Here is a 15,724-nt window from a genome sequence, read left to right as displayed (position 1 = left end):
CTTCATTTTTTTAACCTTTTCAGCAAATTGTTACCAACAGTAGGGTTTGAGAAGGAGTCAAAAATGAGCATTCCCATCTTAATCTGTGTTCTTCTGATAGTTAACCATTAGTATTCATTTGAACTGCTGCTGTGTTTTAGTCATAATGGTGAGTGCTTCACATTCTCTTCTTTAAAACAGGCCTACAAGATATTATCCACATTTTGCAGAAATGAGACCTGGTGGGTAAAGTTGGGAAGTTGGTAGAACCAGAGCTCAAATCCAAGCAATCTAATTCCTGAACTTAAACTTTTAATCATTTATGTCACTCAGTTTCTTATGAAGGATGAAAGGAATATTAGAAGTTATATTTTAATGTTTATTTCAGTAATATCCTTTTTAGTGTAAAGCTCAGTATTTCATAAGCAGGTTTTAAATTACAGAATTGGTAATATATGTCTTTACCCTTGATAATCCCATTTTGTTTGTTGTTCTACTTAAATATAACATTGAAGACAGTCCCTACAAGTTATCATTAGAATAACAATTTAAATACTTGGGTGTAATTGGAACTTGATGGAACAATTTGGTAGATTTGACTAACTGGTAATTAGGAGTCAAATTTTGAAAGGCTTTGTTTATCTGAAGAATTTTGAACTTACCGAAATTCAGACCACTGAAAGATTTAAGCACGAGTGAGATCCCTGTGTGTATTCTTTCAGCAGATAATTTGGTTTGCATAACATGCTGTTGTTAATGTCTAAACATCCAGGTACTTTAATATTTTAACAGTAAATATTTTAATCTGTTTATTCTGTAGTTAGGGAAGGAAAGGCCATGGTGTAGGCATGGGATTTTGAGTCCTTGGAAGCCTCTGCTTCTTCATTTTAGTTAAATGGGACATTGGACAAGTCACTCAGATTATCTGAGATCCACAGTTTTTTCATCTCTAAAATAAAAACACTTTGTAAATTGGAATTTAATAAAATGTTTCAGTTATTTATCAATATTAGTAATGTAAAATTTTTGTTGCTTTTTCTAATCAAAAGGTGTTTTTTCTGCTTTCCTTTTTTTTCCCTAAGGAGACTTCACTTCTTTTCTCTTTATTTGGGCTTTCCATATGTAAATTCCTTTTAAAACTGAGATTGTCTTTAGAAATTGTGGGGTAAGTCTTAATGACACTTGGGAATTACCCAAAAATCAAGTTTGTTCCAGGAATGGTGAGGATTCATCCTACTCGGAAGAGAGAGCTTTGCTTACAGAAAAGATTATTGTAATTGATCCTGTAGATTTTTGAGAGTCTTGAAAGGCAAGGCAAAGTTTAGACTTAATATTATAGGTACTCCAGAGGTATGTGTTTAGTCGCTAAGTTGTATCTGAATATTTGCAGTCCCAGGGACTGTAGCCCACCAGGCTCCTCTGTCTGTGAGATTTCCCAGGCAAGAGTGCTGGAGTGGGTTGTCATTTCATTCTCTAGGGGATCTTCCTGACCCAGGGGTCGAACCCAAGTCTCCTGCATTGGCTTCCAGATTCTCTACCACTGAGTCACCAGGGAAGCCCTAGGGTAAAATAATGAAAGAAACTTGTTTTGTTAAAAAAAAAAAAAAAAATCCAGACTGGCAGTCATGAAACCTATGTATTGCTAGAGTGTAGAGTTTAAAGGGAGAGAAATCATTTGGGAAGTTATTTTAATCCAGACAATGATGGCAGTACAAACAGAAGAACAAGGCTTAAGAGTTTCAGAGTAAGAAAGTGCAAGATTTTACATCTGGGTCCTTGTGTAGGAATGAGATAAAATGAATGTTAAGAATTTTAGTTTAAGTAATTGAAGGGAATAAAGGTAGTTCTATACATTAGAATAGGTATGAAGTACCCAGTGTAAGACCTTGGGTATGCCTTTAAATATTCAAATGAGAATCAAAGGTCCTGCCCGGAGTTTGAAAGTGAAAATCACTCTGCTCCAACTCTGACCCCTGGACTATACAGTCCCTGGAATTCTCCAGGCCAAAATACTGGAGTAGGTAGCCTTTCTCTTCTCCAGGGGATCTTCCCAACCCAGGGATTGAACCCAGGTCTCCCACATTGCAGGCAGATTCTTAACCAGCTGAGCCACAAGGGGAGCCTGCCAATTTAGTAGTAGCCCCAAAGCAGCTTAACTTAGCATGGGGGGAGAGGGGTGCTGAATTAAACATCAGGCCTTGGGCCCATGGCTTCCCAGGTGGCAGTAGTGGTAAAGAACCCTGCCTGCCAGTGCAGGAGACATAAGAGACCCTGGTTCGATCCCTGAGTTGGGAAGATATCCTGGAGAAGGGAATGGCAGCCCACTCCAGTATTCTTGCCTGGAGAATCCCAAGGACAGAGGAGCCTGGTGGGCTACAGTCCATGGGGTCCTAAAGAATCAGACACAATCGAGCGGTTCAGTGTAGAAGTCAACACACTAAAATTGGATTTAAGACTGAATATGGACATTGGGAAATCAACGGACGTATCATCAGTGGGATATGAATATTGACCTTTCTTTATCATCAACCGGTAATTTACTCTTATATAGAATTATGCTACATTTGTTTATTTACATCAGTGTTAGGGTCTGAGTCCACTTACAGGATAGAAATTGTATGTGGTAATTACCTGTTATCACTCTTTCTGAGATAATCCAATTATTTTACCTAAGAGTTAGGATTTTATTTTATACCACTCTCCTTCAGTTACTGTGCCACAGGGACACTGTTCCTTGAATATGCCAAACCCTATTCAATCTTTCCTTCTTCGTATATGCTTTTCCATCTGCCTCCAAGACACTTTCTGTTGTTATCTGCATGTGACTCTGCTGTTGCATTAGGACTTAGTGAAATGTTACCTTTTTTAAAGAAGGTCTTTCCTTGATTACTCGCTAAAGTAGCAACCCTCACCCCCTTTACTGTATTTTTCTGTATAGTATCCATCACTTACTTTGCATTATGTATTTATGTTCCACTTATTAGAATGTAAGATCTGAGAGCAAAGACCTGGTTTACCTATCTGTCCATCCCCATTGCTCAGAACAGTGATTGGTGTTTAGCAGGCCTTCAAAGTATGTGTTGAAAAAAGCAGTATTGAATGATGAATAGGTGATAATAGTGCTTTGTACATATTTTTAAATGTCCCTCTTCTTCTTTAAGATCTTGAAACAGTGCCATAGCCATCAGTCATCTTTAGCCTTGGATACTTGAAACTACCTTTGATAGAGGACAGGCTCCCTTAATCCAGCCTTTGGCTATGAGGGCATACACAACCTGTGGGTCACCTCCTCCCACCTCGGTTTACTTCACTCTCATTAATGCCTGGAGTTATCAATCGTTACTGCTTACATTTTCTTTTTTATTTTACTTTTCTGGGAGCATAGCAGGTTTGGAGAGAATAAAGCAGTGACAAATGAGTGTGAGAGGAGAGGATCTACTGTTTTAATGCATAAAGAATAAAACATTGAGCTAAGCATGATCCTCAAGGAGCACCAAGAGGAAAGAACACATAAATATATATGGTTAAAATAGCACAATGTGGTAACTTGTAATAAGGGAAGATATTAAGCAGTGTAGGACCACAATCTAATTCACAGTGATTAAATTATTCCTCTTTCTGCAGAGAATCAGGAAAAATCATAAAGAAATGACTGAGAGAACACTAAACAATGACTCATTGCTTATTCAGTGAACAAGGGATAAAAGCATGTTGCCTTGGAATGTGGTATGCAAATGGAATAGGTGAAGTTATCTATGGAAGAGGAGGTGTAGGGCAGTATGCATGAAGCAGAAAAGATTTAAAAACAAAAACTGGTGGGTTTTGTGAGGCCTATTTATATGCTCTCCCAGGGAGAATAGACTTTATTTGGTGTACATTATAGAAAATTTCAGTATGGGAGAAACAGTAATGAAACTGTTGCAATAATTGAAGCCTAAATATAGGGAAAGGACATAGGAGGCAGTTTAGAGACATTTTATATGATATGTATAAGATGATATTTGATGATCAGTTAAATGTGGAAGATTTAAAGGTAATGCAAATATTCCTTGCTTGGACAGCTGAGTGAGTAGCACTATCAACTGAATTAGGCAGCAGGATTAAGAGGTAGATACCAAAACATGTTGAATTTGAGTTACCGCTTATGTTTTAGTAGCAAGGTCTAGTAGAGGGTTGAACATTGGAGTTTAGGGCTCAGAGAATGGTTGGAATATGAGAAATAAACTTTGAAGTCATCCTTGTGGTAGTTAAGTTCAGTTGCTCAATCGTTTCCGACTCTTTGCGACCCCATGAATCACAGCACACCAGGCCTCCCTGTCCATCACCAACTCCCGGAGTTCACTCAGACTCACGTCCATCGAGTCTGTGATGCCATCCAGCCATCTCATCCTCGGTCGTCCCCTTCTCCTCCTGCCCCCAATCCCTCCCAGCATCAGAGTCTTTTCCAATGAGTCAACTCTTCACATGAGGTGGCCAAAGTACTGGAGTTTCAGCTTCAGCATCATTCCTTCCAAAGAAATCCCAGGGTTGATCTCCTTCAGAATGGACTGGTTGGATCTCCTTGTAGTCCAAGGGACTCTCAAGAGTCTTCAACACCACAGTTGAAAAGCATCAATTCTTTGGCACTCAGCCTTCTTCACAGTCCAACTCTCACATCCATACATGACCACTGGAAAAACCATAGCCTTGATTAGACGGACCTTAGTCGGCAAAGTAACGTCTCTGCTTTTGAATATGCTATCTAGGTTGGTCATAACTTTTTTTCCAAGGAGTAAGCGTCTTTTAATTTCATGGCTACAGTCACCATCTGCACTGATTTTGGAGCCCCCATAAAATAAAGTCTGACACTGTTTCCCCATCTATTTCCCATGAAGTGATGGGACCAGATGCCATGATCTTCGTTTTCTGAATGTTGAGCTTTAAGCCAACTTTTTCACTCTCCACTTTCACTTTCATCAAGAGGCTTTTTAGTTCCTCTTCACTTTCTGCCATAAGGGTGGTGTCATCTGCATATCTGAGGTTATTGATATTTCTCCTGGCAATCTTCATTCCAGCTTGTGTTTCTTCCAGTCCAGCGTTTCTCATGATGTACTCTGCATATAAGTTAAATAAGCAGGGTGACAAGATACAGCCTTGACGTACTCCTTTCCTGTTTGAAACCAGCCTGTTGTTCCATGTCCAGTTCTAACTGTTGCTTCCTGACCTGCATACAGTATTCCCATCTCTTTCAGAATTTTCTACAGTGTATTGTGATCCACACAGTCAAAAGCTTTGGCATAGTCAATAAAGCAGAAACAGATGTTTTTCTGCAACTCTTGCTGTTTTTGATGATCCAGCAGATGTTGGCAATTTGATCTCTGGTTCCTCTGCCTTTTCTAAATCCAGCTTAAACATCTGGAAGTTCACGGTTCACATATTGCTGAAGTCTGGCTTGGGGAATTTTGAGCATTACTTTACTAGCATGTGAGATGAGTGCAATTGTAGTTTGAGCATTCTTTTGCATTGCCTTTCTTTGGGATTGGAATGAAAACTGACCTTTTCCAGTCCTGTACCCACTGCTGAGTTTTCCCAATTTGCCTCCCCCAAAATGTTCTAAACAAAATAGATAGTAAGAAGCATCAGTATTTAAAAATGGATAAAGGAAGGGAAACCAATGAAAGATATAAAGGATGACAGAATAGTAAGCAAATGGTAATGCCCTGAAAGCAAAAGAAAGGAGAGTTTCCATGTAGGTGTTGTGTAGTGAACAGTATCAAATGTTGCAGAGAAATCAGTTTGAATGAGATCTGATCAGAGACCACTTTCCTTTGAAATTAAAGTTTCTGTTGGCCCATAGCAGTTTCAATAGAAAACTAAGCAGGTGAAGACTCCCATTCCAACAAGGGAAAGAGAGAAACAGCTTGATGAGGAAATAATGTCAAGAAAAGTTGTCTGAGGAACATTGAAAATTGAGCATATTTTTTAGCTGAGGGAAAGAAGCTAGTGGAGGGGGAAAGGATGAATGACGGGGTGGTATCTGATGAGAGGCATCAGGGAGGTAGGAGTGTAACAGTAGCTGGACTGTTTAACTTTGAGAAAAAAATAAAGACACATTTTACCCAGGGGAATGGGAGTGAAAGAGAAAAATAGATGATTCATAGGTGGTTCTGAGGTTGGAATGGAGGAAAGCTTTAGTGTATGCTTGATGAATTTCTTTTCTTAATGAAATAGTCAGTCTTCTTCAGTGGTTGCTATTTTGGTGTGGTTGTCATGTTGAAAGTAACTGTTGTTAATAAGTAAGAGGAAAAATTTTTTAAATTATACCAGTTCAAAAAAGATTTCCAAGGAGCAATGCTCTGCCACTTACAGATTGTACAATCTTAAGTTATCACTTTTGGACATCACTTCCTTTGTCTGTTTGTTCTCTGAAATCAAAATGAATAAGATCATTTGAATGATGAAGCTGCATGTATTATTTTAACCTCTGATTCTTTAACTATTGAGTGATACTTTAACTATTGAGTCCTCTTAAGTGTGTGTGGCCAAAATGTGAATCCTTATTTTATCTTTGGATAGAAATTCTGGTTTCCTAATGTCTGCTAGTATTAGTTGAAGAGTCGTATTTGTTCAAAAGATTAGTGCTCAATTGTTCTAAAAGTACTGTGAGTCTAAAGATTAGTGCTCAGTTGTTCTAAAAGTACTGTGAGTCTAAATGTCTTAAATTCATTTTAAATGTACATTTTTTTGGCTATTTCCTTTTCTACCTTTTTAGTTTTTGTGCTTTCTTCAAAATAAAGTGTTATATAAAAAATGATTATAACAATTGTGTAATGGAGAGACTCTAACGTAATATTTTCATTTAATGTTGGTATTCTTTTCATTCTTTCATTTTTTTCCCTACCTATATGTATTCTAGGTTGTTGGTTTTGTTTTTTTAGATAAAACAGTATTACGTATATTGTAATGCAGCCTACTATTGACTAAAAAGTAGACTTTTGGGGGGGAGGTCCCCCGAATGCCATGCTGCATGTGCTTAGTTGCCCAGCTGGGTATTGAACACATGCCTGCTGCAGTGGGAGTGCAGTCTCCGAAGCACTGGACTGCCAGGGAAGTCCCCTCAAAGTAGAGCTTTTAAAATATTGTCCATGTGCATAGAAAACATGCTAGACTTGAATTGTTTTTAGTGACTACAGTATGTCTTATACATTGATGTATTTTAAGTCATATGGTTCCCTGTTAATAGACATTGGTTGTTTAGGATTATTTCTTTTTTTTTTAAAGAGTGCTGTAGTGACCATTCTTTTATATTGATGTTTTTGCCTATGTACAGGCTGTGGAAAAACTCTGGGAAATGAAATCGTCACAGTAGAAGGAATATGAATTAATATTTTAGTAATTGCTAAATAACCCATCATAATAGTTTTACCAGTTTGCACTAGACTGCAGCCTGGTTTTCAGATGTCTGCTTTTTCATACCAGGCTAGAATATTGCAAACCTTTCTAATCTTTAAAAGGCTAATGAACAATTAAATTGCTTTGTTTAAGTTTTTTTATTCCAGTCTTTTAATTCTGTTTGTTGTTTACAACAGAGAAGTTTCCCATTTTTAAATGGTCAGTTTGTTCATCTTTTTCTTTAAGGCTTATGGTTTTAGGTCCCAATCAGAACTGATAAAAGAAAGCCATTCCCTACCACCACATTATAAATATATCTATCCGTATTTTCTTCTTTTACATCTGTGGGATCTTAGTTCCCATACAGGGAGTGAATCAGGCCCTCATCAGTGAAAACCCAGAGTTCTAACCACTGGACCACTGGGGAATTCCCTGAGCAGTCATATTTTGAAAGCAGTCTTTTTTTTTTGAGCAGTAGGTGTAACAACAGTGGGTTTAAAATACTTAGTAAGCAATGTTATACACAACTGTTCTGTCATCCAGGCTTTGTTCCATTTATTTATAGACCATAGGCAGAGTAGATTTAGCATAAATTAGCAGTGGTTTCAACTAAAGTCACCAGCTATATTAGCCCTTAACAGGAGACGCAGCCTGTCCCTTTAAGCCAGACATTGACTTCTCCTCTCTAGCTTTGGAGGTCCTAGATGGAATCTACTTTCATTAGAAGGTTGTTTGGTTGACACTGAAACTTTCTTGTTTAGTGGAGCCACTTTCCTTAATTAACTTAGCTAGATCTTCTGGATATCTTGCTGCAGTTTCTACATCAGCACTTCCTGCTTTATCATGCACTTTTATGTTATGAAGACAACTACTTTCCTTCAGCCTTATGAACTAACTTCTTCAAGCTTCAAACTTTTTACCTTGCAACTTCCTCACCTCTCTCAGCCTTCATAGAACGGAAGAGATAGGGTCTTGCTCTGGATTAGGCTTTGGCTTAAGGGAATGCTGAGGCTGGTTTTTAACCTTTTATCCAGACCACTAAAAGTTTCTCCATATCAGCAATAAAGCTGTTTGGCTTCTTGTTCTTAGATTCACTAGAGTAGAATTTCTAATTTCCTCCCAGAGCTTTGCCTTTGCATTCACGTCTTGGCTAACTGTTGCGAGAGGCCTAACTTTCAGCCTGTCTTTGCTTTTGACCTGCCTTCTCACTAACCTTAAACATTTCTATCTTTTTATTTAGAGAGAGGAATGTGCAACTATTCCTTTCTCTTGAATACTTAGAGGTCACTGGAGGGCTAGTACCTGACCTAACTTATTGCTGTGTCTTAAGGAATAGGGAAGCTGGAAGAGGGGGAAAGTGATGAAGGGAGTGGCAGGTGGATGGAGCAGTCAAAACACATGAAACGTTTTATCAGTTAAGTGTGCCATTTTATATGGATGCTTTTGGGGCTCCTAAAACAATTACCATTTCTGTCCTTTATCGAGCCCATCTTTGCATGAAATATTCCCTTGGTATCTCTAATTTTCTTGAAGCGATCTCTACTCTTTCCCATTCTGTTGTTTTCCTCTATTTCTTTGCATTGATCACTGAAGAAGGCTTTCTTATCTCTTCTTGCTATACTTTGGAATTCTGCATTCAGATGCTTATATCTTTCTTTTTCTCCTTTGCTTTTTGCTTCTCTTCTTTTCACAGCTATTTGTAAGCCCTGCCCAGACAGCCATTTTGCTTTTTTGCATTTCTTTTCCATGGGGATGGTCTTGATCCCTGTCTCCTGTACAATGTCACGAACCTCAGTCCATAGTTCATCAGGCACTCTGTCTATCAAATCTAGTCCGTTAAATCTATTTCTCACTTCCACTGTATAATCATAAGGGATTTGATTTAGGTCATACCTGAAATCGTCTAGTGGTTTTCCCTACTTTCTTCAATTTAAGTCTGAATTTGGTAATAAGGAATTCATGTCTGAGCCACAGCAAGAGGGTTTCAGAAAAACATCCATTTCTGCTTTATTGACTATGCCAAAGCCTTTGACTGTGTGGATCACAATAAACTGTGGAAAATTCTGAAAGAGATGGGAATACCAGACCACCTGACCTGCCTCTTGAGAAACCTACATGAACGTCAGGAAGCAACAGTTAGAACTGGACGTGGAACAACAGACTGGTTCCAAATAGGAAAAGGAGTACATCGAGGCTGTATATTGTCACCCTGCTTATTTAACTTCTATGCAGAGTACATCATGAGAAATGCTAGGCTGGAAGAAGCACAAACTGGAATCAGGATTGCTGGGAGAACTATCAATAACCTCAGATATGCAGATGACACCACCCTTATGGCAGAAAGTGAAGAGGAACTAAAAAGCCTCTTGATGAAAGTAGAAAGTGAAAAAGTTGGCTTAAAGCTCAACATTCAGAAAACGAAGATCATGGCATCTGGTTCCATCACTTCATGGGAAATAAATGGGGAAACAGTGTCAGACTTTATTTTGGGGGGCTCCAAAATCACTGCAGATGGTGACTGTAGCCATGAAATTAAAAGACGCTTACTCCTTGGAAGAAAAGTTATGACCAACCTAGATAGCATATTCAAAAGCAGAGATATTACTTTGCCAACAAAGGTCCGTCTAGTCAAGGCTATGGTTTTTCCAGTGGTGATGTATAGATGTGAGAGTTGGACTGTGAAGAAGGCTGAGCATTGAAGAATTGATGCTTTTGAACTGTGGTGTTGGAGAAGACTCTTGAGAGTCCCTTGGACCGCAAGGAGATCCAACCAGTCCATTCTGAAGGAGATCAGCCCTGGGATTTCTTTGGAAGGAATGATGCTAAAGCTGAAGCTCCAGTACTTTGGACACCTCATGCAAAGAGTTGACTCACTGGAAAAGACTCTGATGCTGGGAGGGATTGGGGGCAGGAGGAGAAGGGGAAGACAGAGGATGAGATGGCTGGATGGCATCACTGACTCGATGGATGTGAGTCTGAGTGAACTCCGGGAGTTGGTGATGGACAGGGAGGCCTGGTGTGCTGTGATTCATGGGGTCGCAAAGAGTCGGACACGATTGAGCGACTGAACTGAACCAAACTGAAAACAATTACAACAGTAATATCAAGGATCAGTGATATCTGATCACCGTAAGAAACATAACCATAAAATATTTGAGATGTTACAAGAATTACTGCCAAAATATAGCAGAGAGACATGAAGTGAGCAAATGCTGTTGGAAAAAATGTCAGTAACCTTGCTCAACATATGGTACCATCAACCTTCAAGTTGTAAAAAAAAAAAAAAAAACACTGTGAAATTCAAGAAAAGGGGTATTCATGTACTGTAGATTTTAATGTTTTTGCTTTTTCTTCTTCTTCGACCTGAAAGTTTAAAGGAGTGGTTTCTTTTGTTTTTCTTGTTTATTTGTTGTTTTAATTTCCAAGTAACTGAAATTTTGCTTCAACATTCTTATTAACATTTACTTCCAATTTTACTTTTTGTGACCAGAGAATGTAGTCTGTAATATTTCATCTTTGAAGAATTTACTGAGATATTCTTTTTGGCCTACTAAAGAATTTCTATAAAAGTTCTGAGTACTTGAAAACACATAATCTAATTACAGATTTATTTATATGTCAAAAATAATGAGTTATTATTTATATCTTTTTTTTCAAACTGGATTACAAACATGTCATAAAGTCAGTTTCTTGGATCCTGGCTGAATGCATATAACGTATTTTTCATAGAGTACAATAAATAGGAAATTACAAAAGTGTAACAGTACAGCCTGTGAGACCTTTGTTATGTAACTCTATCTAGTCATCTGTATGTTTAGGGTCATAATCCATAATGTGTCTCTTACAGTGGGTACCAGTCAAAATAGTTTAAAAAATATCTTTTTATATCTTAATTGTTTTGGTGCTGACTTTTCTATTAAGAGTTTAGATAAGACAATTAAAGCCTCATATTTGTCTCTGTTGACTTTTTGCTCTATGTATCCTGCCATGTTTATGCATTTCATTATTAGAATGCATTTGTACATGTCAGTTATATTTTTAATGTAGATATAAATTCTGTTACTAAAAAGTACTTTTCAGGTTTAACACTTTGACCTTGTCCATTATAAATCACATTACTCTTTCCTTTACATTTTTTCTGTTTATCTTTACCTTTTCTTTTGGCTTAAGCCTGAAATGTTTCTTGTTTCTCATTTTAAGCTAGTGTACTAGAAACTGCTATTCAGTCTTTTAGTGTATTCTTTGTCTTTTTCGATAGCTTTCATCAGAGATAGTTTGATTTATCTAAGATGCTGAAGATCCCTGTCTACTATGGCATTCAAATTAGGACTGTCCAGATTGTATTTTCTTAATTTTTCAATCTTTATTTTTGGCTGCACTGGGTCTTCCATTGCCATGCAGGCTTTTCTGTGGTGAGCAGGGGCTCCTTTCTAGTTGTGGAGCACAGGTTTTTCATTGTGGTGGCTTCTCTTGTTGCAGAGCACAGGCTCTAGAGCATACAGGCCTGCAGGCTCTAGAGCACAGGCTCAGTAGTTGGGGCACGCAGGCTTAGTTGCTCCTCGGCAGGTGGGATCGAACCCAGGTCTCCTCCACTGGCACGCAGATTCTTTACCACTGAGCCACCAGGGAAGCCCAAGACTGTCCAGAATTTATAATCTGTGTTTTTGGTAATAAACCTTTTAAAGGGGCAGTTGTGTGATGTGCTTCACTAGGAATGGCCTTGAAAGGAACGGCCTTGAAAGTCAGTTGCCATATTAGAGAATTGAATCATGTAGAACAGTATACAATTATAATATCAAAATGGCAAAAAGGCACACTTACATAAGTCTACAGGACAGAATCAAAGGTTTTCATTCTGCTTTGGCCTCACCTTTATTTGTGGATTAACAAATTGATTTAGACTTTCCTGTGTGAATGCATAATCTCCCAGCAGTGATTTTTTTTTTTTTTTTTTGAATAGTTTTTGATCTGGGATCCCTTGGAAAGGTAGAATCAGTGGCAGGTGTTTAAATCCTTTTGTGTTATGGTAGACTTAGATATCAAAATGAATAAAAAAATTTAGGATATAAGTTTGTCTTCTGTTTGCATATCACTAATGGAAAATTTCATTTGGACTTATTCCCTTGAACCTTGGAATCTTCTTGCATATGCTAATGATGTAGGTTCCCATTGCCTTTGATAATGGGAAAATACCATCTTCTGTTCCTAAAACAGGATTTTTAAGTTATTTTTACATGAAAAGACAGGCTGTTTTCCCTTATGTTCCTTTAGCTTTTTGTTGATTCCTCTCACATGGCACAAATTATGATTCATAACATAGCTATTTATGTACATGGCTATTTAGCTCCTATTATTAGTTTCTTTAGGGCAAGTGGAACTGTAACTTGCCTTTTTTTTTCTTTAATATCCCCCACCTCTTGGTACAGTGCCTTAAATACAACAGGCATGCAACAAACTCAGTTGAGTAGTAGCCAGTGTCTTTTATAATTGTTTCTAGTTCTCACATTGTTTCCCTCATTTCTATAGTTTTCTTTTTTGCTTCCTTCCTGTCTCCTTTGTGCTGCTGCTTAAAAGTGCTTCTTTGCTTGGGTCATAAAACGTCATTACATCAGGAATATCTCTTTGGCCATTGGCTGTTAGCTATTTCTCCTGTTGTTTACTTCTGAAAATAGTCAAAACAAATCTAAGCACTTCAGCACTATTCTAATTCCAGATTATTGATACTTGGAAGTTGATATTTTATATAAAGCTCTAACTGTATCCCTGTAGTCCTCAGAGAATGACCTGTGAATTTTTGAGGTCCCTCGGACCCAAAAGGGTTACAACTATTTCATCATTAAAACATTGCTTGCCTTTTTCACTATATTGGTATTTGCACTGATGATGCAAAAGCAGTGGTAGGTAAAACTGCTAGTGCCCTAGCGTGAATTGAGGCCAAGATTCCAAGCTGTTCTAAATTGTCATTGTATCCTTAAAATTTTTAAATGTCAGTTTCACTTAAGAATGTTCTTGATGAAGTGGTAAAAATAGTTTTTAATAAAACAACCTTTATCAGTAGGCACCATTTTCATATTTTTCGAAACAAAATGTGAACTCCCCTTTGTTGCATGCTGAAGTGCAGTAGTTGTCTCAGGAGAAAGCATTTGAGCAGTTGCTTTGAGTTTGAGCTGAGCTTGTCATTCTTTCACAGAACACCATTTTTATTTAAAAGAATGACTGACAAACCACATTATGTAGACAGGTATTTAACAGACTTTTTTTTTTTTTAAATGAACTGATATCAAGGAAAACAACTGACAGTATTTATGCAAGTGATAAAATTCTAGTTACAAAGAAAACTTTTGAGTTTTGGAAAACATATCTACAAATGTGATTTTGACAATCTCCAGATATTTGGAGACGAGTGGTGAGATTAATGAATGTCATTTTTGTAAAACAATATGACGTGTCAACATTTGGAAGGTATGAATTAATCAGTGAGTGAACCAATATTTTCCAAAAGATAATGCACACAATGCTTAAAAAAAATAATGTGTGGGTTAAGGGGCTGTTAAAGTGCAAGATTGACTGGAGGGTTTTAACGTAACAGAATGAAAAGTTCGTTCTCATCATTTCAGACTCCACATTGCAACAACCTTTAGAAAAACTACCATCTGTCAAATTTGGGTTCAGTGTCAAAAAATACCCACAGTAAAGTAAAAAGGCTATTTCTTATTTAAAAAAAAATTCCTTCCTTAACTATATAACTGTGGTGAGGCATGATTTCCTTTGTAAACCAAACAAAAACAATACACTTTAACAGATAATTGCACAAACAGATAAGAGAATCTAGCTTTCTATTAAACCAGGAATCTTCACAGATTTAAAACGGTGCTACTTGTCTCACTGAACGTGAGGGATGGGGGGAGGAAAGAATATAGTTTTCTTCTTGTTATTTTTTTTAAGAATCCCTTCCTTCCTTTTGTTCTTGTTTTCTCTGTGGTTGTGCTGGGTCTTCGTTGCTGCCCTCAGGCTTTCTCGAGTTGTGGTGCGCCGGCTACTCATTGCAGTGGCTTCTCTTGTGACACACAGGCTTAGTTGCCCTGCAGCATGTGGAATCTACCTGGACCAGGGATTGAACTGATGTCCCCAGCATTGACAGGAGGATTTTTTAACCACTGGACCTTCAGGGAAGTCCTAAATAAATTAGTAAACATTTTCTTAGTTACTATTTTCTGATGAGGTAAATATTATAACCAGCATAAGCAAAGACTCTTGTGGAGCCCTCATTTTTTTTTAAAGTGAGAAATTTAAAAGAGGTCCTTAGTTTGAGAAATGCTTTTATATTATAATCTTCCCTCATTCCTCCATTTTATCAAACCATTTCCTCTGCTGTTAGTCACTTGCCAGTCGGGCTGTGGGGGTGCCACTTGGTTCAGGGTACTATACATGTTTAATGTGTATATGTGTATATATATATTTTTTCCACGATAGTAAAAGATGTTTTTCACTTTTCACAACCAATAGCCAGACAAAAAAGAATTACAGTTGCAAGCCATAATGGAAACATGATTAACCTAACAATAGAAAATAATTACATACAATTTGAAGGGTTAAGTAGAGTGATGTGATAAGTGGAAGTGCATACATGCCTGTGTTTTCATCCATTCAGCCAGTCTGTCTTTTGGTTGGTGCATTTAATGCATTTACGTTTAAGGTAATTATCAATATGAATGGCAAGTTCAGTCCCTGGGTTAGGAAGATCCCCTGGTGGAGGGCATGGCAGCCCACTCCAGTATTCTTGCCTGGAGAATCCCATGGACAGAGGAGCCTGGTAAGCTCCAGTCAAAAAGGTCGCAAAGAGTTGGACAAGACTGAAGCAACTGAGCACATGTGTGCACGCGCGCGCACACACACACGATCCTATTACCATTTTCTTAATTGTTTTGGGTTTATTTTGTGTAGGTTTTTTTCCTTCTCGTGCATACTGCTTAGAGAAATTCCTATAGCGTTTGTTGTAAAGCTAGTTTGGTGGTGCTGAATTCTCTTAACTTTTGCTTGTTTGGAAAGCTTTTGATTTTTCCACTGAATCTGAACAAGTGTCCTGCTGGGTAGCGTATTCTTGGTTGTAGTTTCTTCCCTTTCATCACTTTAAATATGTCGTGCCATTCCCTTCTGGGTTGTAGAGTTTCTGTTGAAATCAGCTAATACAGCCTGATGAGAGTTCCCTTGTATGTTGTCATTTTTCCCCTTGTTGCTTTTAATATTTTATCTTTCTCTTTAATTTTTGTCATTTTGATTACTGTGTGTCTCAGTGTGTTCCTCCTTGAGTTTATTCTGCTTGGGATTCTCTGTGCTTCCTAGACTTGGTTGACTGTTTCCTTTGCCACGTTAG

At 37.8% G+C, this 15,724-nt stretch overlaps 1 protein-coding gene across 3 annotated transcripts in view; it reads left to right on the top strand.

The window, feature by feature from the left end:
* The window catches only part of SMARCAD1 (SWI/SNF-related, matrix-associated actin-dependent regulator of chromatin, subfamily a, containing DEAD/H box 1), a 90,403-nt gene that overhangs the window by 1,696 nt on the left and 72,983 nt on the right, over nt 1–15,724 (top strand). The gene's annotated exons all lie outside the window — the stretch shown is intronic.

Source organism: Oryx dammah, unplaced genomic scaffold (assembly GCF_014754425.2).
Source record: "Oryx dammah isolate SB20612 unplaced genomic scaffold, SCBI_Odam_1.1 HiC_scaffold_3, whole genome shotgun sequence".
In the NCBI taxonomy this organism is placed as follows: Eukaryota; Metazoa; Chordata; class Mammalia; order Artiodactyla; family Bovidae; genus Oryx; species Oryx dammah.
The sequence above is the reverse complement of the archived record's forward strand: the minus strand, read 5'-3'. Positions and strand labels throughout refer to the sequence as shown.